This window comes from Camelus dromedarius, chromosome 22 (genome assembly GCF_036321535.1).
Source record: "Camelus dromedarius isolate mCamDro1 chromosome 22, mCamDro1.pat, whole genome shotgun sequence".
NCBI classification, from domain to species: Eukaryota; Metazoa; Chordata; class Mammalia; order Artiodactyla; family Camelidae; genus Camelus; species Camelus dromedarius.
Window position 1 is genome coordinate 11,555,502 of NC_087457.1, and position 26,873 is coordinate 11,582,374.

General features: G+C 44.3%; 1 protein-coding gene across 3 annotated transcripts in view; it reads left to right on the forward strand.

Annotated features, from left to right (window-relative positions):
* ZMAT4 (zinc finger matrin-type 4) overlaps window positions 1–26,873 on the forward strand; it is a 416,088-nt gene that overhangs the window by 314,569 nt on the left and 74,646 nt on the right. For all 3 annotated transcript variants that reach the window (XR_010377315.1, XR_010377316.1, XR_010377314.1), the window contains one exon: window positions 19,856–19,950. The gene's annotated coding sequence lies outside the window, so the exon portion shown is untranslated. The remainder of the gene's footprint in view (window positions 1–19,855; window positions 19,951–26,873) is intronic.

Genomic DNA, 26,873 nt, shown 5'->3' on the forward strand with positions numbered 1-26,873 from the left:
CCACAGTATTTTGACATTTTTAGGTGCAAGCAAGAAATGGGGCCTTAGTGACCATCATGGGCTCAGGAATGAGGTCCCAGCACCCACCACGGGCCTCCACATTGGTGAGGGTACAAAGTCCCCTGTTCTTAGGGCACAGAGTCCACGGGTGCCTGACAAGAGAGTGTGGGGCCCAGAGAGGAATTTGGGGCTGGGAGTTCCTTCTTCACAGGCTCTGCTCCCTTCTCTTAATTCCACCTTTTAGGACCTTTTAATACTGGGGGGACAATAAAATTAAGTCACAAGAAACTATCAGTGCGACACCATGTGAGTGTGATGGGTAAGATTATTCACGTTGTACAGTTAAGCAAAATGGGAAGAGATTCCATTGTAATAGGGTTTCTACCATCAAATTTGAGTCTTATGGGTCCGATTACATATCCTGAGATCTATCATATCTGTTGAATGAAACATTAAGTGCACTTTTCCTTCCTTCCTTCCTTCCTTCCTTCCTTTTTGACATTTCTCTGCATCTAGTTCCACCCTCCTGGTCCTGGTAATCTCCCAAATCCCATGGTCAAATGCCTCTCTCATCTCAGTTAGGCAGGAATGCATTACTTCCAGATTTTGTTTTATTTGGCTTTCTCCAAGCTCGGGTCAAGCAAAGGGCAGCCTTAGTGATGACGGTGGATATTGAGCTAAACTGTGCCAGGGGCGGGAGGGTGGAAATGACCACATAGCCATTTGATCGCTCTGGTTGTCCTACATTTGCTTAAGGAAGTGGGATCCAAACATTTCCAGGGAGAAGTAAGAATGCTGCAATCAGTGAAGCAAGGACCCCCAACCTCTTTTTACAGCTCATTATAAACATTGCTTAGAAATATAAACATTGTTACACAAGAGCGTAATTTTCCCCACTTCGCTTTCCAAATCAGTGGTACCACTCCAGTCCCCAGTGCTCAATTTGGAAGGATTCAATGAACCTGTACACCGAAAATTAGTAACGTCACGATCAGATCCTGAGCCCTCCTGAAGCTGTTAGGTCTCAGTATATATGTTTTTAATATGAGTTGATGTGGATTTAATAGAAACCAAGTCTCCTACTTAATTAAACACGTTGCTAGGAATATTTTCAAAGCTTAATTCAAAGTCATATTCAATGGCTTTGGGTACCATTTTCATATCACTGGAGGATTATCGGTTCATCTTGGATAAGTAATAAACACAAGGAAATAGTGAAGAGTGTGTGTTTCCTTCATTTCCTTAATACTAGCTATTTACAAAACAAAACAAAAACACTGAATCTTTGGGAGCTGTCTTCCTGGTAACCTGTGTGATTTCTTTCTCCCTCTTAAAAGAATCCTAACAAAAACGTAGCAGTGCACCAACAGAGCAAATCTGAAAACCACGTTTACCCTTAGATATATTATCCTCTGAGCATGGTTGGCAATGCTGGGAGACACTTTGATTGTCATGACGAGGCCAGGGGTGGGTTGCTATGACATTTGGCGGGTAAAAACCAGAGATGCTACTAAACATTCTGAATGTACAGGACAGTTCCCATGACAAAGAATTATCTGGTCCAAATTGTTAATAGTGCTGAGGCTGAGAAACTCTGCAGCAGGGAACCAGTTTGCTGAAGGTAAGATTCCCTGGATGTGTTAAAGGCAGCATCTCATAGAAACAATGAAGGCTTCGTCTCCTTCTGAACGGTGGGCACACTTAAGGGTCTGCACCCATGCACAGGTGCACATCCTTCAAGAAGCAGCTGCAGCCCAGCTTCCCTCACTGGCTTTTTCCTGATAACCCTGTGCGTGTAGATAACTTCTCTCCCTGAACTGAAGCGCTTACAGACAGGCACTACAGGAGAATTACGATGATTTGACTTGACGATTTCTCAGTTTTTCCATGATGCGAAAGCAATATGTATTCAATAGAAACTGAACTTTGAGTTTTGAATTTGATCTTTTCCCAGGCTAGCAATCTGCAGTGAGAGCTTCTCTTGTGCTGCTGGGTGATTCCCAGTCAACCACCTGATCACGAGGGTGAACAGTCAATACATCTGTAACCATCCTGTACCCAGACACACTGCTTTCCACTTGAAACAGTATTCAGTACATTACATGAGTTACTCAACACTTTGTTATAAAATAAACTTTGTGTTGTGTAAATCAGATCCACATTATTTGTCTTAATTAACCAAAATAAATGCATACCTAAGTCTTCTCGGCTTTATCTCCCCACTTAGACCGTATACTCCTCCTCGTTCTTATCTGACAAGGTAATGTCCCCCCAGTACCCAATACAGAGCTAGTTTCAAATAAGGTTTCAGTACATACTTGTTTGCTGATGGAATGACATAGACTCACTTGCATTTATTCATTTGCTTAAATTTACAATTATCTGCTCCCTTAAATAAAGCGCAAAACCAAAGTAATCAAGTCACAATGAAAGACATTTAAATGAAACAAAACAAACAACCCCTCCCCCCACCGACAGCTCCAGTCACAATTCAGTTTGAAGGCATAATCTCACAGCATTTGAAAATCTGGTGGAAGAAATCACTTAGTCATTCGTCAAACATTGGGAGAACAGCTATGATGTGATTGCCTGTTGGGAGCAGAGAGACGAATGAATAATTTTCCTCTGGGAACCTCAAAGTCTAGACATTTAAGAGGGCAAATGAACCACCAATTAGATGGAAGTGTGATAATTCATAAGCAGGTCCAAGTGCAGTGAGAGCTTAAAGGGGGAGGGATTTGCCCTTTGGATCTGGGAGACATCTTAGAGTATTAGGTATGGATGGATGAGTAAAAACCTTCCAAGTGAATGACACAAATGGACTGTATTCTTGGTAGAGAAAAAGAAAGGAAGGAAGGAAGATGAAGGAATACAAACACATGATGAAGGCAGGCTAGTCTGTAAAACTGAGCCGTCAGATGAGTGATGTGAGGATAAATTTGAAATTATAAATTAAGGATGGAGAGCTGAGAGCCGTGTAAACCATGCCGAGGGCTCTGGCTGCTGTCTACAGTCAGGATTGAAGGACAGGAGCTCTCTCTCCTCGAGGACAGGGTCTTGAGGGTGACGATATGGGGAGGTTACACCTGGAGAAAGTTTTGGAGATGGAGGAGTCTGATGAGTGAGAGGGTTCAGTTCAACCAAGACACATCAGCTTGTTTAAATAGACACCAACTCTGCAGGTCGAGATGGTATCGCTCTTTATGCAACTGGGAGACAGTCAGGGAGGGATAATGGAGACATCAGGGCAGCGTTACTGGCAGAGAGCTTTCCTCTGGGGCTGGCATCCCCGCCGTGAGCACCTGCCCTTTCCCGTGGCAGGAAATCATGTGGATGCCTGTCTGCGGTGAAGTGGGCACTGGGACGAGCTGCAGAATTTCTTCTCTGTTTGCTGTCAGTCACCTCCTGCTTTCTGTCTCCCTTGGATAAAACGAAAAAAGAAAGCCTGAGCTGTTGGGCTTCAAAGAGCTGCACAAATGTGTGGGAGTGAGTAACGAGATTGCAGATGTGGGTGAGACGATGCATTCAGCCTGGTCTGTCACTCTTAAACGGTTGGGCTTGCTGCCAACAACGGTGGTGATGCCTTGTCGACTTTCCCCTCCTCCTTGAGAAGGTCTCCATTTCCTCTTCTACCTCCCACCTCTCTATTTATTTATTTTTTTTGGTGGGGGGGAGGGAATTAAGTTTATTTATTTAATTGCTTGTTTATTTATGTATTTAATGGAGGGACTGGGGATTGAACCCAGGACCTTGTATGAGCCAAGACACACTCTACCACTGAGCTATATCCTCCCCTCACTCTTCTTTTAAACATAGAAAGTTTTTCTTTTTTAATTATAGAAATAGTATACGTGCATTAGTGGGAAACTTGAAATATCCAGAAAAAGACAGAGATAAAAATACAAGTCACCCGGAGTCCCTACTTCCAGAGACAATTGATCTTAGCATTTGAGGGGATGGTGGGAGCAGAGGAAACTGATCTATGGCGGATAATGACCAGAGCTAATGTGATCATTTTGCGTTTTGCTGGAAACCCTATCTCTCTGAAGGGGCCGTGACCTGGAGGGAACGAAGTCTCACTGTCAGCACAGATCTTTATTGACCTTCCTTCAGGTCACCTAACATCAGGCAGGGATGAGATGGGGCCAATAAGACATGCGCCAGCTCTCCGCATGAGGCATTAGCGTACCTTCAGAAGTGGTGCTATGTAAGTGCATTGGCCATGCGTGGGGCTTTTGTGGAAGAGCATGTGTCGTCGCCTTTGAGTTTAAGGCTCTTGGGTGCAATGCAGTAGCTGTTGAAGACAATGGCTGCCTGGTCACCATTCCAACGGTCACGCCCGATAATGTCAAGTATCATGGTCCCATTTTATACCGACAGCTCTTTTCTTCCTCATTGTTTCTGCAGCCTGAATAGCACACACACGAAGAATTGTTCTTCAGTCGTTACATGGGATTCCCTTTCATTCAGGAACTGATAGAATGGGGAGACTCTGCTCCCTCCTCGACCCCTGGAGCCAAGTCCTCATGCATTCAGGTCAAATGATTTCCCTGTTAGACACAAAATCACTGAGTGAGAGCCGGTGGAATCAAGATGAGTTATTGCTCGCTTGGCTTATTGGATGGGGAGTCCTGTGGTTCCCATCAACTCCCAGTGGCTCCAAGGAATTGTGAACATCAGCTGGGTCCGGCCAGCTCTCAGCATCCACAGTGAAGGCAGGTCCCTTCCCAGTCAGACTCAGAGAGCCTTCTGCTCCGACATATCCTCTTAACTGGATTTGAGTCCTAAAATTCTTTGCCTTGGTGGCACCCAAGATCCCACGTTCAATGCCAAGAGGAATAAAAAAAATGGAGAGTGTAACGAGAAGGCAAGGAGGGGCACTTTTGTGCCCATATTGTGTGTCGGGGGGGGGTGTCTCTCCTCATTTAGGTCTTTAACAATCAGTGGACTGAGCTACACATGATGCCCGGACATTGTCAGCAATGACACACCATCTGGGTCATTGTCCTACATCCCTTATTTGCCGGTGATTTTCTTAGCTCCTAGCGAGGGGGCTCTCAGCCACGTTCCTCAGCTTTGCTATCTGATTCTGGTTGGTTCCATCAAACCACCATTGGAATCTTCCTTCGATGGACTGAATTTGGGTCTCTTGTTCTTTCTGATTCTCTCCATTGTTTATGCATTGCTTGGTAGTATTAGATGAAGAACTTTTCACTCTAGACCTAAAATCCTACAAGGTGGGCTATTTTACCTCAAGCTCAATGTCACCCCACACGCATCTCACAAAGCATCAGCGGGGGAAGGGACACAGGCAGGGTTTCCGTGCTCCATTGCCAGAAGTCATCTCACCCTTCACGCCACAAGTCACCGCCCAGTGGTCGCTCTATCCTCCTTAACATCGAGGGGGAATCTGAAGTGTTGCCCCCACCATCGACTTTTCTCTGTCGGGGGGGGGGGGGGGGTCGGGGAAAGCAACGATGAGTCCAAACTCGATGATCCCAGACCGTGGCCAACCCTCTACCTGAGACTCAGGGCTATGCTTCTTAATTAGCAAGGGGAGATGGACCGCCAGCTTCCTGGAGCAGGCTCTGCCTTTTCAAGGCTGCAACTGCACCTTTCGTGGATGCTTGCAGGAGTCCACATGCCCCGGTTTCAAGGTGCTCACTTACCACTAAGGAGAGCGTGCGCTGCCAGGAAGGCAGGTCGGTGCTGCCCTCCAGCACGTGCCCTGGGTGCTGGCTCAGGAGGGAGCTGGCCGGGCCAGGTTCCCTATGACCCCTGCCCCCTCTCCACCCCATCACTGCCTCCTAACCCTCTCGCCATGAGACTCGGCACTCTGCTGGGCTGAAGCATGCCAGGAACAATAAGGATTGGTGGGAGGTATGTATTCCAATAATATTTAAGAGGTAGCATTGATCAGGGCTTGGTGACTGCCTGGGAGCTTTGGGTCAGGAACCAGGATTTCTAGGTTGACCAGGAGCTCGGCATGGACTACGGAAGAAGGCAAATTTTGGAAAGAAGATACTTTTTGTCATCCTTTTATTCTTTTAGCACATATTATGTATTTTTGTGTTTTTTCTAACATATTAAAAGACATAACACAACATATTAAATAATATTAATTTACTATTTCACTTGTCTATTATTTTAAATTTGTTATGAACATTGTTAACTGGCTTCTGAGGGAGATCACTGGAACTGGTTAGCAAAATGGATCAGGAAGGTCAGGGCTGAAGCTATGGGGTTGGGAGTCGGTACAGATGGTGGTTGAAACCCTGGGGGTGGAGTGGTCAGGATTCTCCAGGAGACCAGAGAGGGAGAAGGTACCAAAAAGAGATCAGACTTTTCCATCATCCTCGAGAAACAGGAGCAAGACTGTAAAACTCCTTTGCAGATACAGCCGTTGTATGTGTGCCTTTGTCCATGAAGCCACGTAGACTGAGACAAGGTCCCCTCGGGCAGGCCCCTGGTCCCTGAAGTGACTTACGTGCTTGGGGAGTGGGCTGGATTTGTCGTCTTGGGACTCCAGGCTTTCATTTTCAGACTTCACTAGTTGCAAATTTTTTGCCGGAAGACTTTTCACCTTTCTGGGAGTTACACATTTTATCAGCAAACTCACTCGTTCGAATTGCCCATCCAGAAAGAAGAAAATGCTCTAAGAAGCCTCCAGCTGGAGTTTGTGTTCCCTGGCAATGGAGAATAAAGCTCTCCTTTGGGCAAAGGGGCCCAGTGAGAGTCCTGCGATTAGACAAGGCTTGAAGCACTAGAGATTTTTAGAATATTCTGTTGCAATGGAACTCAATTTTTTATTGATCTCCTTTAGGAAAAAGCTAATTATTTTTGATTCCGTTGACTGAATTGCCAGCAGTGTGGTTTCTCAGGCCCATTACTTTCTTGTATATATCAAAGCATTCACTTCCTGGTGAGGTCATTGGTTTGCCTCAAGACCACACAGCTTTGCACTTTTTATTTGCAAATGAAGTCACCAATAAAGACACCCTTCTCCCTGTTGTACCCTTTCAACACCTGAAGGGAAGTGTGGTGACTTGGCGGGTAGCTAAGCCCAGTTCGTGGATGGGAGACCCACACTCTATAGCATCTTCCCCAGTGATCCCCAAATGTCCACATGCCCGGGAGTCCCATCGAGGGCTCTTTAAGACAGTTTCCTGGGCATCATTCCCAGAGGTTCTGGAGCAGGTCCTGTGAATTTGCATGACCAGCTCACCGTGGATGCCAATTCTTTTGGTCTGAGGACCACACTTTGAGGAGGAACAGGAATTTCATCTTCTTGTCTGGAGGGCTCAACTCTCACCCCTAAGGGTAAACCCTAACACTGGTACACAGCTGTGTTAGTTTCCTCAGGCTGCCGTGACAAAGCATCTCAGGGTGGCTTAAATTACAGAGGTTTATTGTCTCATGGTCCTGGAGGCTGGGACTCTGAGATCAAGGTGTGGGCAGAATTGGCCTCTTCTGAGGCATCTCTTTTTGGCTTCAAGATAGCCATCTTCACCCTGTGTCTTCTCCTTATAAGAACACCATTTGTCCACTCATATTGGACTAGGACCCACTCTAATGAGCTCATTTTAATTTAACTACTTTAAAGACCCTCTCTCCAATTACAGCCACATTCTGAGGCCATAGGGGGTGAGGACTTCAACATTTGAATTGGGGAGGTGACACAATTCTGCCCATAATAGCACCCCTCTGTGGTCTTGGTGCCCTGAAGAACGGATGCTAATACCAGGGGTCCCTAGACCTGGGGACTGTGGTAGAAAAAAGCTGAGATGATCGAAGTCGGGTTTGTAAAGGAAAAGAAAAGGAGGGGATGCTGAATGTGGACCAAATGTTATTCACAGAGGATTGGTATTTGTAAATATCTGGCAATTGTATCCAGCACTGCTTGTCACTCTGGTCCCTCTGTTCCTAAGTGGACTAACCTCATAGAGCAGGGACTGAAATTCCTTCTATCAGAATGCGCTTGGGGCAGACACATAGGACAGAACCCAGAGCTTCTTGAGGTTGGCTGGTTCTTACATGCGCACCCAGGACTTCTGTCTGACTGTGCTTGAATTTCTGAACTTTTCCGCAGTGCCATCTGCCAGCAGTTAACTCACTAGATGTAGAAGATGGGGCCTCCTTTGACCAAGGAGATGCCACGACTATGTCTAGAAGTTGACCTTGTGGAAGGGGAAACTTACAACATTGCTCCTTTACAGTGTCTTTCGCTTCTCCCCACGATCCAGGAACCCCATGCTGCCGGCTTCCCTGACTGTGGGCAGCTTCAATTTCTTCCCTTCCACCTGAGTCTACTGAGCTAGTAAGGAGAATCCTTTCACACCTCTCAAAAGGCGGATAGTTGGTTAGGAGAGCAGGGTTTGTGGAATTTCCACCAGCACCTGCTAATGCGTGGGGGAATTTATCTTGTCTCGTGCCTCTCTCGTCTCTTCAATGTCATATGTAAAAATATTTCTAACCTCATCAAATTTGGGAGTCCTTTTTCTGCCAGGTGGTCAATAATTTAGTACATGCATTCTCAGCAATTTCTAATCTGCCAAAAAAAAGAAAAAATTGCTCCAGAGCAAACGGCTGCTCACATTTCCTGACTTTCCACCATGGACCACCTCCAAACTCCCAGAATCCCCTACATTTCCTAACCTCTGAGACACTTTATTCCTTTAACAGTTTCCTTTTATGTTAAAACCACAGTTTAAATTCCTTATTGCCTTGGACCTACTGTATTCCCCACTGCCCACCCCCCTACCTGCTCCAAAATCATCAGCTCTATGTTTCAGGTCAGCCAAGCACAGATGATGTGGGTCATCTTAATTCTGTCAACCCCATATCTTGAGGCAGATGAGTCTGGATCTGGTGGGGGTTGGGGTCCTTCCCCCAGACCTGTCATCTCACCATAGATCTTCTCTGAAATAAGAAAAACTTTAACATAAAACTCTTTGTAGGGTATTTACCATCTCTCACCATAAAAATGCTATTAATCTCTTTCCCACAAGATCAGAACAGGAAAGAAATGTAGAGGATGAAGGCGACAAAGAACTATGTCCTGCTAGACCAGCTTCTTCCTTGGCTGAGCCCAGAAATCCCACCTCTAAACAAAGAGTTTTTTTTAAATTGAAGTATAGTTGATTTACAATGTTGTGTTAGTTTCAGGTATACAGCAAGCTCATTCAGTTATTCATATATATATATATTCTTTTTCAGCTTCTTTTCCATTATATGTTATTACAAAGTACTGAATTTAGTTCCCTGTGCTATACAGTAGGTTCTTGCTGTTTATCTATTTTATATATAGTAGTGTGTATCTGTTAATTCCAGGCACCTAATTTATCCCTCCCCGCTTCCCCTTTGGTAATCATAAGATTGTTTTCTATGTCTACAAGTCTCTTTCTGATTTGTAAATAAGTTCATTTGTATCCTTTTTTTAGATTCCACAAATAAGTGATATCACATGGTATTTGTCTTTCTCTGACTTACTTCACTTAGTATGATGATCTCCAGGTCCATCCATGTTGCTGCAAAAGGCATTATTTTATTCTTTTTTATGGCTGAGTAGTATTCCATCGTGTATATATACATCACATCTTTCTTTATCCAGTCATCTGTTGATGGACATATAGGTTGCTTCCACATCTTGGCTATTGTAACTAGTGCTGCTATGAACCTTTGGGTGCTTCTGTCTTTAGAAGGAAACACTTTAATTGCATTTTCACAGCACATAAAGGAATCATGCCTCCAGAGCAGTCCTGGGTTGGAAGAGAAGGTGAGGTGACCTGCTTCCTAGGAGGGGAGAGGGGATTCTCTTGTATTAATATATTTAAAGGAGCTAAAACTTCTAGGTATTCCAGCCCAGGGGAGGCTCTGAGTTAGGAAAGAGGAAGTTCCAGTCTCCACTTTGCATAAGGTTCTCTTGCTCATAAGAAGGAAGTTCAACAGCAGAAAATATCACATCATCATACGAATAAGGAACGCAGCAGAAACAGAACATCTGACTAGAAGTAGCTCAAACCATGACACTTAACGTTTGGCACTTGATAAGAAATCTGTAGGCGGTTGACTTCTAGATCGGTCCAGCATCCTTGAGCCGGTGGACGTGGGTCAGATTTTCTTAGCATTCCCGTGATGCTGGCAAACGGCTGGTTCAGCCGCATCGTAGGACTGTGCTCCGAGGTAGGGGTTAGGAGCACAGCCGGGGTAGTAAGCGAGGGAGTAAAGACTGGATGAGGGAGCAAGGGAGATGGAGTTCTTCTTGTGACCCTCATCACAGAGGAAAATATTTTCCGGAAGCTCCCAGCTGACGTCGCGTTACATCTCACCAGTCTGAGCTAACACTGCCCCAGATCCGTCCCTGACGGAGGGGAGGGGATCGGATGCCTGACTGGGAACAACCACAGTTCATCTCCTGAGACCTTGTACATCACCATCCAAACAGAACTGGGCATCGCTGGCCAAGAGCAAATAGAGACAAATAACAGTGTTTGCTCTGGTCCTACAGGCGGAGCTGTGACAGTCAGCTGGCACATAAGGCAGGTGTCTCTTTCTGGCAGCGGAATCTCTTACCCTTGTTTCAATATTTTGCAAATGACTCCTAAATATAAGGACTTCGGGGATTATCTATTCCAAATTCTTGCCTGCCTTTGGAAAAGAAAATCATTGCGCTGACCTCAATTATAATAAGTTTCATTCTATTAAAAAAGACAAACACACCACGAGCTGCATGGAGATCAGGACCCAACCTTCACCTTCATTTCCCTGGTCTTTTTTATTGTGTTTGGCGCTCAAAGACACTCGGATTCTGCTGGAATTAACAGAACGAACCCTCATTGCATAGGTGAGCCAGCTTAAGCCCACAGAAGAGACAATGGCAAGTCCAAGGTCACTCAGCCAGTTTTCCTGGAGCCAGAGTGACAACTTGATTCTTTGGACGTGTGGTTTGATTCTAATTGTCCCATTTTTCACATGCTGCTTGTCCACAGGAGGCATGAGAAGATCGGGGGTGTTTCTGGCTTATTTCTTTGTCCATCATATATCCAGCTACATTCTTGGCTTTAATTTTCATGGAAAAATGCTCATCGATTATTGTGTATTTCTCAGAATCACAGAAGTTCCGTAGAAGGTGGGGTGGGGCTAGGATGCAGACAGCCAGCTGGGTTGTGACGGAAAACTGAATATCCTCAATCTTAAGCCGTGGGCGCCTCTAGTGCCTTCCTGGATTCCAGTGACCTTCCATGTTACTCCACTTCCCCTTTTCTCTGCCTTGCTCTGATTCCTGATTCCCCATTCATTTTTAAAATTAACTTCATTTGTTTATTTCACATAAACCAAACGATATTCATTCAGCGTACAATTTGATGAGCTGTGACAGTTGTATACCCAGTAAAACCACTGCCACCATCCAGAAGAAGAATGTTTACATCACCCTCACAAGCATCCTCATGCTTCTGTGCATTCTAACCTCTCTCTCTCGCCCCGGCCACCTGCCACCCCCCCACCCCATGCAAGTGGCTTCTTGTCACTCTAGATTAGCCTGTGTTTCCTAGAATTTTATAGAAATAGAAGCATAGGATTACGATGTTGAGTCCCTGGCTTTTTTCATATCATATAATGATTTTGAGATTCATTTATTCCTTTGTATCCCAGTGGTACCCCATTGTCTGGACACCAAGTTTGGTCTACCAGTCACCTGCTGATGGACGCGTGTGTTGTTTGTTTTGGGACCATGGCCAGTAAAGCTGCTGAAACATTTGTGGACAAGCCGTTGCGTGGACACATGTTTTCATATGTCCTGGGTGAATACCTAGGAGTCGGATGGCTGGCCGCTGTGATTAGCGCGAGCTTCACTTAAGAAACTTGGCGTGAAGTGGCTGTACATCTTACAACAGCCTTTGCAGTGTAGTCATAACGATGTAGTTCCTGCATCCTTGCACTGTATCTTTGGTTTTGGTTTTTGTTTTAGGATTAAATGGGTGTGTAATAGAATGATGTTTCATTTTTCAGCTCTAGAATTTCCCTTTTATTCTGTTTGCTACATGCGATCTCTTCACTAAGAGTCCCTGTTTCGTACTAATTATCAGCGTCTTTTCCTTTATCTCGCATACACACGTTACAGTGGTTTAAACAATCTCTATCTGATCATTGCAACACGTAGGGCTGCTCAGGATTGGCCTCTGGTCACGTCTTTTCCCTTGAGAATGGATCCCATTTTCTTGGTTCTTTTTAGGCTGGGTGATTTTGGAAGATTCCAGAATTTATGACTGCTATTTTTTGGCAACTCTGGGTTCTGTTACTTTCCCTTGATGATTGTTGATACTTGGCTTCAGCAAACAGCTAATTTGATTAGATTCAGACTTTTCACCTTTTTCACCGGTAGAGGGCACTGCTCAAGGCTCAGACCACATCCTTTAGCCTTAGCGCAGGCTGCCTTGAGTCTGCTCCCGTGCACATTTGTCAGGGGCCAGCCAGAAACTCCAGCAGAGTTTACATATGGAATTTGGGGCTCTCCTTTGTGTTTTCACGTTTACAGGATTCCCTCTTCACTTTCCGTGGCTGGGGTTGCCTTGCACGCTTCCCTGTGGTTCCTCAGGATGGAAAGACAGCTGCTTTTTCATCTCCCTGTTGTTGCTGAGGGGAGGTAATTAGGTTTGTTTGTTTAATGGAGGGACTGGGGATTGTACCCAGGACCTCGTGCATGCTAAGCACGCACTCTACCACTGAGCTGTCCCCTCCCTTAGCTACTGGGTTCTGAGAGGGAGCCTCTCCAAGAGAATTGGGTGGAAGCTGCCTGGCCCTTTGTGACTCATCACATGGAATTATTTCTGCGAGATGTGATTGGCCAAAGCAATCGTAACTTCGTAAATCTGAGCCTCTGTGCTCTAACAAAGGGTGACGTCTGGGCATCAGAGACTGATGACTGGACTCACACACGGGCTGCTCTTAGGACGCACTGAGTGCCCAGCTGGCATCCTTAGCTGGGGTTCCTTTTAGGGTGGTCCGCAGCTGGGAGGAAGGACTGGTTTCTTCTTGACCTGCTCCACCTGGGAGAGGAGGAGTTACCATATTAGGAAAAAGAACACTTTCCTCGGTTTCCAGGATCTGGGTCTTGTTTGTTTCAGAGGCATCCTTAATTCTTAAGGTTGTTGATCTGGGAATAAACATGACCGCATCTGGGCCGCATCTCAGGGCTTCCCCACAGAAAACAGACTGTGAGGCGACCACTCCTACATCCCTAAACAAGAACTTTCCACGACCTCACTCTCTTTCCTTTTCCCTTCTGTTAGCCATCAAGTTTCTCTGGATCTTGGAGGAAACATCATAGTAGCCCAGGGAACGAGATATTTCCCATAAAAGTAGGCTCCTGCCTCGTGCTAAAACCTACCATATTTTGGACTCTGCCCTCGTGCTCAGTTAACACTGGAGTTTGGCAGCCGATGTTGCCTGGGTTGCTCGAGCCTCGCCCCCTCCTCAGTCCTCACCCACCGCAGGACCCTCCTCCCACTCTCCACCCCCTTTCCCTTCCAGCATCCCCTCTGCTCCTTCCTCCCCGCAGGGGCAGGCACCCTGCTTTCTCCCTCCACAGGTGCCCCGCTCTGGACACAGTAGGGTGTCTGGTCCATTGATGTGAGGATGGACTCCAGGAAGCCCATCTTAAAAGTCAGACCATTTCGCCGTCTTGGGAGAATCTCAGGGTGTCCCTCACCGTCTCCAGATTCACAGACCTCCTTCTGAGCCACACGGGGGTCTCCGAGCGCCTCTTCCGGTGGCTCCTTTACTGTCGAGGCACACCTGTCGCTTGCCCTCCAGCCTCTGAAAAGGTCACCGTATCAAAGCCCGCTCTCAGGCTGGTTCCCTCATTCTCAACATTCCTCTCTTCCTAGTGATGAGCATCATGGTTTTTCCACCTGCTTCCTGAATAATAATTAGACAAAAGCAGGGGAGTGTTCAAAAATTCCAGGGGCATGACAGACTAAGGCAAGAAGAAAAGGTTCATTCCTAAAACAGAAGTTCTCATGCCCCAGGACGACAGGCACCATAGAACTCAGAATGTAAGCCATTTTGCTATGGAAACATGTGAATTTGTTTTGATTTTTTTTTTTCCATTGCTTCTGTTACTGAACCCAAACTCCTTCTGCTCACTGCACAACAGGCCAATAAATCATGAGACGGGGTGTTGGGGCAAGGAATAATGACTTTATTTGGAAAGCCAGCGGACCGAGAAGATGCAGGACTAATGTCCTGGAGAACCATCTTCCCCAAGTCAGCATTCAGCCTCCTTTTATACTAAAAAGGGGAGGGGGTGTAGCTGGTGGTTACAAACTTCTTGGTGTCGGAATCCTTTGTTCTCACAGCTGTCCATGTGGGTCAGGTCACGATGTTCCTGTAAACCTCCAAGAAGACACGTTACTCTCTGTTCTGCAACTTTTCATCTCTATATGAATGGGAAGTGTTACACCCTTAAAGGTCAGAGCCTTGAGACTGGGCTCTCCTGTCTATTTCAGACTCTAGGCGACATTCTTTTACAAAAGGTGCAGAACCAGCATGACTGAGCCCAGGAAACAGAGCACAGGGTCAGAGCCAAAGGAACAGAGCTAATATGGAGTCAGATTTGTTCTTCCCTATGTCACTTCTGTCTCCACAGATATGGTCCGACTTCAAAGCAGGGGTGCTCGTTGTGCTGTTTTGCTTAACGTGCGGGGAGGGGGTGATGACTGAGAATCTGGTTAGCAATTCCTGTGCACCCGGGTTAGCGGATTTGCCCCAAGGTGATTGGCTGTGGCTGCCGGGGCTTGGCCGGGCTGGGGGTGGGGTGACTGCAGGACACCAGGCTCCCTGTAGGATCCCCACATAGGATCAGCTGGAGGGCAGCAAGGCTGCTGTCTTTTGTCAGTCTCTCCCAATGCATCCTTTACAGATAAGTGCGCTGTGACTCCGCCAGATGGGCTGCCCGTGGCACAGCTGCGCCCACAGAGCGGCACACGCAGGGTGGAGGGAAATGGGCGTGCTGAGCAAATGATGCCTGACACGGGAAGACGGCACACAGTTTATCTGCGAGGCTCCCTGGGGCTTAAGTACATATTGATGGAAGCCGAACAGAATGTGTGAGAACTCGCACCTGCTCCAAGCCCGGACCCGACCCGTCTGCTCTGAACCTCAGGTTTGAGCATTTCACACCACCCTCCTTGGGGAGTAAGCCCTTTGGCTGTTTAGTGGGGTATGTAAGACATGTGGCTTCTGGAACACGACTGAACTGGGATGGCCCCTGCCACTTGGTGACCGCACAAGTTTGGGCAAGTAGATGCATTTGTCTGAGATTCAGGTTCCCGAATAACTGTCAGTCGAGGATGCTCATACTCATCTCAGAGCGTCGTCATCATGATTTCTTGAGAAAATAGATGTAGAAACCCTTTGCAGGGGGCCTGATCAAAAGAGCATGGGCTGGCCCTGACTTCCTGCTCACACACCTGCGGCCCCTCCCAGCGGCAGCGCGGGCTCCACCAGGATGGGGAACAGGCGAAGCGGCTTTCCTGGAAAAAAGCTAAAAAAAAAAAAAAAAGAAGAAGAAGAAGAAAAAGAAAGGAGCATTGGCTCTTATAAACAACCAGACAAACCTGGGCTGTGATCCTGCTGGCAGCAGGACCTTGGGAAAGATCTAATGTTAAAAAGCCTCAGTTTATTCATCTGTATAATGGCTTAATGATCCCTTCCTAATTGATTGTTATTAGAATTAAGTGACAGTTTACACACCTAGGAAAACATCTCACACATGCTGGAGGCGTGCAAACACTGGCTGCCACTTTCTTTGTCCAACACGGCTGCCTCTCACCCCTCCAGCGCCTCTGTAGGAAGTGATGCTTTCCGCCACCAGGACCGATTTCTCGAGGCCAGTGAGGACTTGCCTGTCAGGACCTGGCTGCGGATTCCATGCGTTCAGCTCACAGCTGCAGTCAGGAATGGATTTTCTGCCCGAGGTGGCAAGAAGAAAAGGCGCATTAACGGGGAACCTTCAAATTCCACTCTCGCAAAGACCGATAGCCATCCCTGAAAGGCAGAAGCCCCGGATTTTTATGTGTGATAAGGCACAGATTTCCCTCATTCCTTCCAGACCACTGCAACGTGCTCAAAAGAGGATGTCTAAAAGTCATTTCCCTTTGTTTAAAAATATGGGGTCGAAGCTGTAGAATATAAAACAGCACTTAAGCTAAATCCTTAAGGGAAGAGGCATTTGATGAGAGAAGGAAAGAAGATTGGCTCAAAAGGAAAAGAAAACAAAGGGAAAATCAAGGGTGGCAACTAAAATAGAATGTTACAGACAGAGTTCGGGTCCACGGGGGCAGAGAAATTAGCAGAGTGGCAAAGGCAGACTGACAGGGCAGGACCAGGGTGGGAGAGAAGCTGGACCATGTGATACCTCGTTGTCCTCTTCTGGCCTCTTAGGTTATGGGCTCTGAAACGGAGAGAGACCGCCCAGGAAGGGGCTCCGCGTCCTCAGTCTGTTGGGCTTCCCGTGCGGGCCGCCATGCGCCTGCGCAGAGGAAGTCTCAGGTTTACCAGATGTCTTTGTGCCGCTGATGTGGGAAGCTGAGTGCAAGAGTGGTATAAGATATATTTCGCGACTAAACCTCCAGGCAGATGGCAGAGCTGGAATGGTTGTTCTTGAGGAGGGAGTCCTGGGAATGATGAAAGCCGGGATGTTGAGGAATTGTCTTGGGCATTCCGCGTGGTCATGACCAAGGGCCCAGGGCACCTTAAAGGCTTTCTTCACTGGTATCCACACCTGACCCTTCAGTGTCCCCAAGATCCAATGTTTGGGCCAAGAGCACTGCAGGAGTTATTGCTTATATTTTTCAGGTGGGAAAAGCAAGTGTGGACATTATTAGAATCATAGAGTCTTAGAAATGAAAGGGATCTTGGGTAGCTGTGTACCGGAGGGACTTCCAATGACTCGCCATAAGCAGAGAACCGTATATGCTGAAGCTGTGAACACAGACTGAAAACGTGAAAGGGACAGAACAAAAGAAAAAGAGAAAGAGAAAAACCGAAACTCCTCTTTAAAATCAGCAGCAGCTGGAGCTTTAAGCTTTCCTAGCAACGGAGACAAAGGAAAACCAATGACCTTCAAAAATCGCCTAATCCAACCCCCTCATTTTATGGATTAGGAAATGAAGGTCTATGTGATTTTTAAAAGCTTTTCATCAACGAAATGTGTTTCTGTAGTTTCTGTTGCTAAGCAGGGAATTATTTCCACTTTTATGTTTCAGGTTGATTGTTTTTTTTCCAAATGGGCTTTTTCGTGAGGCACTGCTGACCTCCCAGAAACCAATTACGCATGAGAGCAGTGCAGAATACTACATGAAAAGTCAGCCTTCAAGGAGCCATAACAGTTCACGCAACAGGAAAACAGTCCCTTTGAGTGCGTACCGTTCTCCTCACCATCTCAAGCCGCATATTCTGGAAGCCCTTTCTGCGCTCCCTTCCAGTTAAATTACCCCCAAAGCTTTCAATCCTTTATCGTTCTCACTGTACTGTCCTGATTCACTCTGGTTCTCCACTTTTGCTCACGGTCGCTGGGCTTAGGGCAAAGTGAGAGGGGCCCCACAGGAACCCTGCCTCGAGCGTGATTATTTGCTGAAATTTACCCCAGGAGTTGGGGGATCAATTTGGCAAATCATCCGGCAGGTAAGTGATGTACCAGAGAGTGCGGCCCCTCCCACCCAGTTTGTGCTGACAGGTTTTGAGAGGTAACCACTGGAACGATCAGCCCTGGATCCTCTGGGGCAGGAGAGAGGAAGATGCTATCAGGAGGGAGCCCCATTGTGTCGCTGAAGTCCCTTGACTTGTGACCCTTGGCTGCCAGCACCAGGAAGAACAACGGGAGGAACAGCAAAGACTCAGCCGTGAATTCTGCGCCCGTGAGTCTCCCTACACGAGGCGCAGTGTCCGATCAGTTCTGTCCCCTCTGCTGCTTGTCCCAGCCTCTGTGGGCGGCAACCAGCACGGCGTGGGTTGAGACACCTTCGCACAGGTACAACCCGGCAGCATCTCTCGTCGCCCCTGTGCCAGCTGCCTCTCGCCTCGCATTTCAGAGCATCCCTGCTCAGCACACGACAGGTGTGACCTGCGGAGTAACACGTGGCTCGGGGGAGTGGGGGTGATTGATAGCACTTGTTGGTGAACGGCCCTCCGGCACAGAGCAGCCAGTTACATTTAATGGTGACCATTTCATCAGTGTCTTCTGTATCGTCACTTCCTCCCAGCTTCATTCTCCTCGCCCCTCTCTGCTGTTTTCTGAAGTTCCCTAGTGAATGGAAAGATGAACCGCCCCTGCTCAGCCTCAGTTCCGGGGTAACCTGGGCTCAGACAGGTTCCTCGCCTTCTGAGCCATTTCTCCCACCTCCAGTAGAACTAGACTAGCCTTCCCGGTCAGGCTCACTGAGAGAGCACGTCGGATTCTATGATCGGTTTTAATTTTAATTTTGGCCACTTAGACTTGATTTCCCCTCGTTTGGAGAAAGAGCCGTTATAGCCCCTGGGCAGTTACCCTTCCCCACTCCTGGTTGTGCAAATCCAAAGACTTCATTCCGGGTCCAGCTCAAGGAGTGAACAGGCGGTTTGGTTCCAGCCAATCAGAGCACCGGATCCTCCCCGACCAATGGCTGATGAGGATGGCGACACAATGGAAACTCTGGCTAGGACCACCGGATAAGAGGCAGACTTTCGTTTCCACTGCACTTGCAGGCCTGGATCTAGAAAATGTGGTAATAGAGCTGTTGCAGTCATCTGGTTAACCCAAGGGGGAAACCATCTCATGACGGAGCCAACACAGAGGAAGCAGAGTGCAGAAAAACCAGGTGGTCCTGGCTGGACACAGTTTGACCACGATCTTCCCTCCCCCACCCACCCGCCTCACCATCAAGCTATGGCTGAGGCTCTGGACTTTCCATTTATCTGAGCCAACACATTTCCTTTTTGCTTAACCTTTTTGTTGTTACTGTTGTTCAATTACAACCCAATGAATCCTGACTGATTTAAGCGTGCAAATTTGCAACTAGTAGATAAATAAGAACTGGGGATCAGTTGCACAGTATGTTGACTCTGCTGTGTAACAAACATCAAACTTGCTAAGAGACTAGATCTTGGTTATTCCCACCACAAAAGAGAAGTGATAATTATGTGAGCTGATAGAGGTGTTAGCTAACATTGCAATGGCGATCATACTGCAATAAGGAAATGTGTCATATCAACCCGTCCTACAGCTTAAATTTCCACAGCCTTATACGTCACATATATTTCAATTAAAAACAAAATCTTGACTGAAAGATGAAGTTCCTTCTGCCTTAAGTTCCTCATTTTTATAGTCCATTTTGGTTGTCACTGCTAGACAGTTTTCTAAAATTTATTTTTATTAAATGTTGAAGATACAAGAAAGAATCATTGTAAGATTTAGAGAATAGCTGTAAATCAAAATCCCAGTGATTTGTCACCCAGTTAAAGAAAGTTTGACTGTTTAAAATCCTCCATTGCCTCCCTTAGATTCTAAAGCTTTCTGGACACCTTCAGCAGCAGCCACTCTCTTGAATTTTGTGTTAGATTTCCTTGTGTTCCTTTGTGAATTTATTATATGTTTGTAGCTCTAAATAATTTATTATAGCTTTGCATGATTTTTAACTTTATATAAATGCAATCTTGGTGTATGTATTCTTCCTTGGCTGGCTTTTAAAATTCAACACCATGCAGACAAGCCCTGACTTACCATGGTTCGACTTACATTTTAACTTTAAGATGATTCTAGAGCAATATGCATTCAGTAGAAACCATACTTTGCATTTTGAATTTTGATCTTTTCCAGGGTTAGTGATGTGCAGTATGATCCTCTCTCAAGATGAACCATGGATACACTAAGAGCTTTCTGCACCCAGACAGCCATTCTGTTTCTCGTTTTCAGTAAGTATTCGATCAATTACATGAGCTAGTCAATACTTTATTGCAAAAGAGGCTTTGAGTTAGATGATTTTGCCCAACCATAGGCTAATGTAAATGTTCTGAGCATATTTAAGGTAGGCAAGGCTGGGGGGGAGCATATAGCTCACGTGGTAGAGCGCATGCTTAGCATGCGCAAGGCCCCAGGTTCAATCCCCAGTACCTCCTCTAAAAATAAAATAAATAAGTAAATCTGATTACCTCCTCCCTAAAAATAAGGAAGACGAGGCTAAGTGATGATGTTCAGCAGGTTGGGTGTATTAAGTGCACTTTCAACTTACGTTATTTACAATCGACTTACCTTATTTATGACTTAGGATGGATTTACTGGGAAGCAACCCCTCTGTAAGTTGAGGAAGATCTGTGTTCTGCGATTCTTCCATATTGTTGCATGTGATTATAATGCGTTCATTTTTGATGTTGTATGTATCTACTATGATTTTTTTCTGCTATTGCTAGAGCTTATATTTCTAGATTTGTTTGCTACCGTAAACTACTCTGATATGGACATTCTTGCATATTTAGGTTTCTTTAGGGTTTACACTTACAAGAAGAATCTTTATCTGCAGATTCATATTGACTAAGTAACCACAAATTGTTCTTTAGAGTGGTTTTATGAATGTATAGTTCCATAAATCACGAATGAGTACAGGTTTTCCCCATAATTCCTCCAGAACTTGATACTATCAGACTTTATTGTTTGTGAAATTGCATCCCTCATGTGAGTTCAACTTACAATTATTTTGCTGTTTGGTAATAACATCGAAATCATAATTACATCATACAAATTTGATCAGTGTTTCCTCTGAAGGTAAAACATATATCATATATTAGTCATCTTTTATTTTAAAGTGAGCACCTGGCGTATATATTTTTTTCTTTGGTGGGGGGAGGGAATTAGGTTTATTTATTTATTCTTGGAGGAGGTACTGGGGATCGAACCCAGGACCTCATGCATGCTAAGCATGTGCTCTACCACTTGAGCTGTACCCTCCCCCCTATATTTTTAATTAATTCATGAGAAAACCAATATGTTGGTGACACTGTTCAAAGAGAATTGGAGAGAGTGAAGAATCTGTAGTGGCTGATGCTTGAATGAGACGGTGAATTTCAACACAAAACTAGTTAAAATCCCATAATGTAACAAAACTCCAAGTTGAGGGATTTTCATTTCTGTATACAGATGTCTTCTGCATCTCTAACAAATGAAAAAAAAAAGTTTGCACTCATATCAGACAGGAATCACTTACACTATAAATTTTTTGTAAGTTCTCATCTATACTTACGGACTTGAAAACTACCCTAATCAACAGTAAATAACCAGTCAAACAAAGACAACCATTCCAAGAGAAGAAGTTGGCAGTTTTTCTGTAAAGGACCAGATAGTAAATGTTTCAGGCTTTGGGGGCCATATGGTTTCCGGGGCAACAACTCATCTTTATCCATGGGAGCAACCAGAGACAATATGTAAATAAATTAGCGTGGCTGTTCCCATTACATTTTGTTTATTTCCCAAAAAAGGTGGCTGCAGCATTTGACCTGTAGGCATAATTTGCCAACCTCTGACCTGGAGACTCAGATAATCCACAGGTGAGCATGCTAGAGAAAACACTCAGCTACACAGAAAGAACATTCATTAATCCCTTTGGTCTCTTTACAGTTTGCATCTTTTTTTTAACAGTCCTTCCTGGGATCTTAAATAATCTCTAAAGATGATTCTTGGTCAAGAAATACTGACCTGTGTTTGGCCCTAATTCATTTACATAGCTGCAGTAAAAAGTGTTCATTTACACATATAAGCCACATTTTAAACAAGTCTAGAGCTCAGTGGCGTCAAGCATGTTGTAAGACCAGAATATTAGCTTCTGTCTGGAGAAATGAAATGGTTTCTACTCTTTTTCATTGCTTTCATTTTCTCTTTTAATTTAAGGCCAGGGACTCAAACCCAATGTCTATAATTACTGATAAAATTCTCTCTCCTCTGACTAAGGTTCCTGGCCAGCCAGGAAATAGCCTTTCTTATTACTTACAAGGATTGGAAGCTTTGAGGCAGGGGTCAGTAAACTTTGTGGAATGGGCCAGATTGTAAACATTTTAGACGTTAAGGCTATAACATCTCCGTTGCAAGTACTCACTCGGCCCTTGCAGTGCCATCAACAATATGTAAACAAAAGGGGGTGCTGTGTTCTAATAAAACTTTATTTACAAAAGCAGTTGATGGGCTGGATTTGGCCAAGAGTTTACCAACCTCTGCTTTCAGCCATAGAACATGTGCCAGCCCAGTTTTCTTGTCAGATATCATAGAAAGTACAGAAGAGCAGGCCAGCACTCAAGGCAGATTTATCATTTTAACAGAGAGAAAACCTAATTCTCCTTATGCATCAATATACTATTTGCTACTGAAGGAATTATAGCTCCTTTAAAATATTCTGTTGAATAAACTCATCAAACTTAAGCCAGTTTTGGCAAAAAAGAATGTTAACACATTTTATTGCTTCTTTTTAGACTCATTATTTGCATGTATCATAATCCAAGGAGAATAAAAATTCCCTCCTGCAGAAGGAATCAAGGTTCTGTTCTTTACTATCCTTTTTAACATTTTAGAACTGGTCACTTAATCTTAAACAAAATTATCGTCTGTTTTCATCTAAACAAATAAAAACGCATCTAATGACCTTGTGTACTGAGCTGTACCTCTCTGTTATGAGTGCTCATAGTTGAGACTCATTCGTGTATGTGAAATATCACTTTTTACCAAAGAACGTAACATCTGTTTCACAGAATGAGCGAGGAGGTAGGCGACATTTGTCAAATACGGGCATTTTAACACAACCACAAGCTCATTTTCATATATAACGTGACTCCTGCAGCCACAAATGCCTTCTTTACACCTTTTTAATGTTTTAGAGCAGCAAAAATGAACATTTTTGTTAACATTGCTTAGGCATATGGCCACTCCAAAATGCATAAAAATAAGGAGCTATGAAGCAAACACTGTATATAATACACTATTTTATATATATAGCATGTTTATATGTACATAGTATATATATATGCTACTATAAGTTATATATAATTTTCCTTGATAGTATTCTATTTTACTTAGAAATTAGTCAAGTATTCAAAGATTATGTATATTAAGGAACTCAATTAATGTTGGTTTAAGACCTTAAAATTAACTATGGGATTTGGTAATCATATTTAAATGGACAGAGGGCAGAACATAATTACCATTGATATAAAAACCTTTGTCAGAGTAATCGTTCAGTTTAAACACCTAATTTTATGTTTTTCATAATCGGAAACATTTGTGAGAGTAATATGTTTATTTATTAAGTGAATCAGTATAAGAAGTTTAGGAAGATTAGATTCAGAAACCTCTTCACTAAGAAAGTACAAAGGGAAAAAAAATCCCTACATCTTCCTTTTAAAAATAAAATAAAATACGCATTTGCACTTTAGTTAAGTCAGGGAAACACACAGAGCTGTTTTGGAAGCAGATTTATCACACCAGTCTGATTTGCTCAAGGATTCGTTTTTATAACATGAGCTTAGCTCCTGATTTAGCAGTTTCCATGAGAAGTTTTCTTTTTTTAAAAAGCACATTCAGAGCATTAGGAGTTCCATTTTAGTGTTTTCTGGGAATTGTGGGAAAATCAGATTTAGACAAATTCCTATTAATGTCCATAAATCAGTGAAAACAGAGCTCATTTATTTTAAGGGACTTTATAATGTAATTTATTAATATACCCTGTACATTAATACAGCCATGAACCTGCACACAACATACATACATATCTATGTATGTATCTCACACACAATGAGCGGTGAAGTCTTCTCTCAATTACAGGCACAAAGAGTTTGCAGCTTATGCCTTGTAACTGCAGTCACGGGGCAGAATAACATAGGAGGCAAAAATGCACCAATCCTGATCTCAGGTATCTATCTTCCTTTCCAATGGGAGCATGACATTTTCTTGCACACACACAGACACACACAGACACACACACAGTCTAAGAAACCAGATTCCCTGTTATCTCTTGCCCAGTGAGACTAGATCCCTCTCTGTCTGTTAGAGATTACCTAATGGTCAGCCATAAAGCCAACCCGCCAATCATTGTTGCCACCAGTGGGGAATAATTTATGGGACAAGTGAAAATCAGAACTAGAGATTAACTCAGCCAAGAGCCAGAAGAAGCAGACAAAATGAAAACAGTGTTAGGAATTAAAAAAACAAGAATGAGAAAGAAAAGAAAGAAAGGAAGGAAGAAGGAAGGAAGGAAAGAAAGAGAGAGAGAAGGAAAGAAGGAAGGAAAGAAGGAAAGAAAGAAAGAAGGAAGGAAAGAAAGAAAGAAAGAAGGAAAGAAAGAAAGAAAGAAAGAAAGAAAGAAAGAAAGAAAGAAAGAAAGAAAGAAAGAAAGAAAGAAAGAGAAAGGAAGAAAGAAAGAAAGAAGAGAAAGGAAGGAAGAAAGGAAGAAAGAAAGAAAGAAGAGAAAGAAAGAAACAAACAAACAAAGAAACAAAGAAATAAAGAAAAAGAAAACAAAGAGAAGGAAGGAAAAGAAAACAAAGAGAAGGAAGGAAAGAACGAAGAAAGAGTTGAAACTGACTTTTCTGTCAAATATAAAAAACGAAGAAATTGTCCTCTAAATAAAAAGCTTAATGCTGAGCAACCTGTGAATCAGAAACTTAGCACATCCCAAAGTCCAAAATGTGGCCAAAATGACTTCAGACTTAAACTTGCAAGAAATATGTTTAACATCAGTTCTTTGATGGGATCAGTTCAAGGTAAACATGAGATGTTTACAGTGAGTAAGTGAGGAGGGGGCTTGTATAGAAATAAGACAAATAAGTTGCTGATTTCGGAGGCTTTCTTTTGTTGTTCTCGTCTTCGTGGGAGAAGGGACACACGGTCTCCGGATAAGAACCCCTGTGGAACCACCTCCTGTGAAGCTCCTCAGAAAAATACAGAGCTGCTCTTTGTGCGAGAAGTTAATAACAAGCAGGGCAGACATCTCTCGTGGAACAATATTTTTCTAAGACTGTGAAACAGATCTGACTTGACAGTTCTCTCCATTAAAAGATGTGAAGTTTAAGTGTAGATTTCATAGTATTATAATTCTCCTGCCAAGAAGCCCAAGTTTAGGCATCCTACCTAAATCTTTTTAAAAAAAAATTTAATTTTATTTCTTTTAAGTTTTGGGGGAGAGGTAATTGGGTTTATTTGTTGATTGATTGTTGTTGTTGTTTTTTTTAATGGAGGGACTGGGGATTGTACCCAGAACCTCATGCATGCTAAGCACCCGCTATACCGTGGAACTATTTCCTGCCCCATGCTAAATCTTTTATTTCCCATGAGTGGTTATCTATAACCCCCAAAGGGTTTTGATTATGGCCCACAATAAAGAGATGAATTCATTCATGACTTATGCAGAATCCTTAAAGACAGGGGTCCTGTGGTCTCAGGATATTGTGATTCAGAAGGAAATCAGCATGTATTTTTAAATACTCTTTAGAATTTCTGATGCTCGCCAGCATCAGAGACCATTGCCCTGGAGCACTGGGAACAGAATTGAGGATACAGATTAGTTTGCTTATCTTGGACTGTGCATTCCAGAGGACTGCAGAGATGAGTTTTAGAGGCAGAGGAGCAGCAGGAAGTTGGACGGAGAGAGGAGATACGGTAAATTTAGGGACGGGTGTAGGAGTTACAGTTTGGGCAATAATGAAGCTAGGAGAGGGATCTTTTAGTTGGCCTCAAGACAGCCAAGATCAAATGTACAGATAGTTCTCTCAGGCCTCCTGGGACAGAGCTCCAGCCTGGTAAGACAATCTGGATGTGGTGATGAATATAAAATTTACTTCTCTTCCTCAAGAGGGAAGACAGCAGGTGTACTGTGTGTACGTTCAATGCAGTGAACATTCCCTGGTCACATATCAAATGATACCTGGTAAAGCATCCTTTCCCACCTGCATCTTACCTGGAAAATGCTCAAGTTTGGAAAAATAAATTAGGTTAGACACTTTTTTAAAAACTTATATCATTATTCAACTCTGGATGTACCTGAATGGAATTTTCTCGCTAGGGGAATGTGAGAAACTGATAAGTCAGTCGAGTAAGATTCACTAGAGGGGGCATGTAGACAGGGACCGAGAAAACAAAGCCATTTTTATGTCTTGTAGTGGGTTGAATTGTGTCCCTCCTCCCACAGAGATATGTCCATGTCTTCATCCTTGGAACCTGTGAATCTGAGGTTATTTGGAAAAAGGGTCTTTGCAGATGTGAGCTAAGAAGCTTGAGATGAGATCCTCCAGGATTTTCTGACAGCAAGTGTCTTGATAGGAGGAACACAGAGGAGAGCCCAGAGGAGACAGCTACCTAAAGACAGGCAAAGATTAGAGTCAGACAGCCTCAAATCAAGGAACCCCTGGGGCATCAGAGGTAGAAGAGGCGAGAAAGGATTCTTCCCTAGAGATGCCAGAGGGAGCACAGCCCTGTCAACACCTGGATTGTGGACTTTCCACCTGCAGAACTGTGAGAGCATGAATTTCAGTTGCTTGAACGACTCAGTTTGGGGCAATATGTTGTAGCATCCTTGGGAAACAACGCATACCTTAATCAAACAGAGCAGGGAGGTGCCCTTCTCTCCCCGCTGTTTTGTGCCCCTTGTGGATGACGACGAAAGAAGGAGGGATAAAGCCCATGGGAAGAAGAGAAAAGGTCTCAACTTACTGGGAACGGCAGATTCCCATAAATTGGAAGGCGTGCAATTCCAAGGACCAGGCAGGCGAGGAGGTAGGGTACTATTAGCGATGTGGACACACTCATCCTGGAGACAAGAAAACTGAGGAAACGGGACATAAGCAGTAGCAGAGGAAAGAGGAGC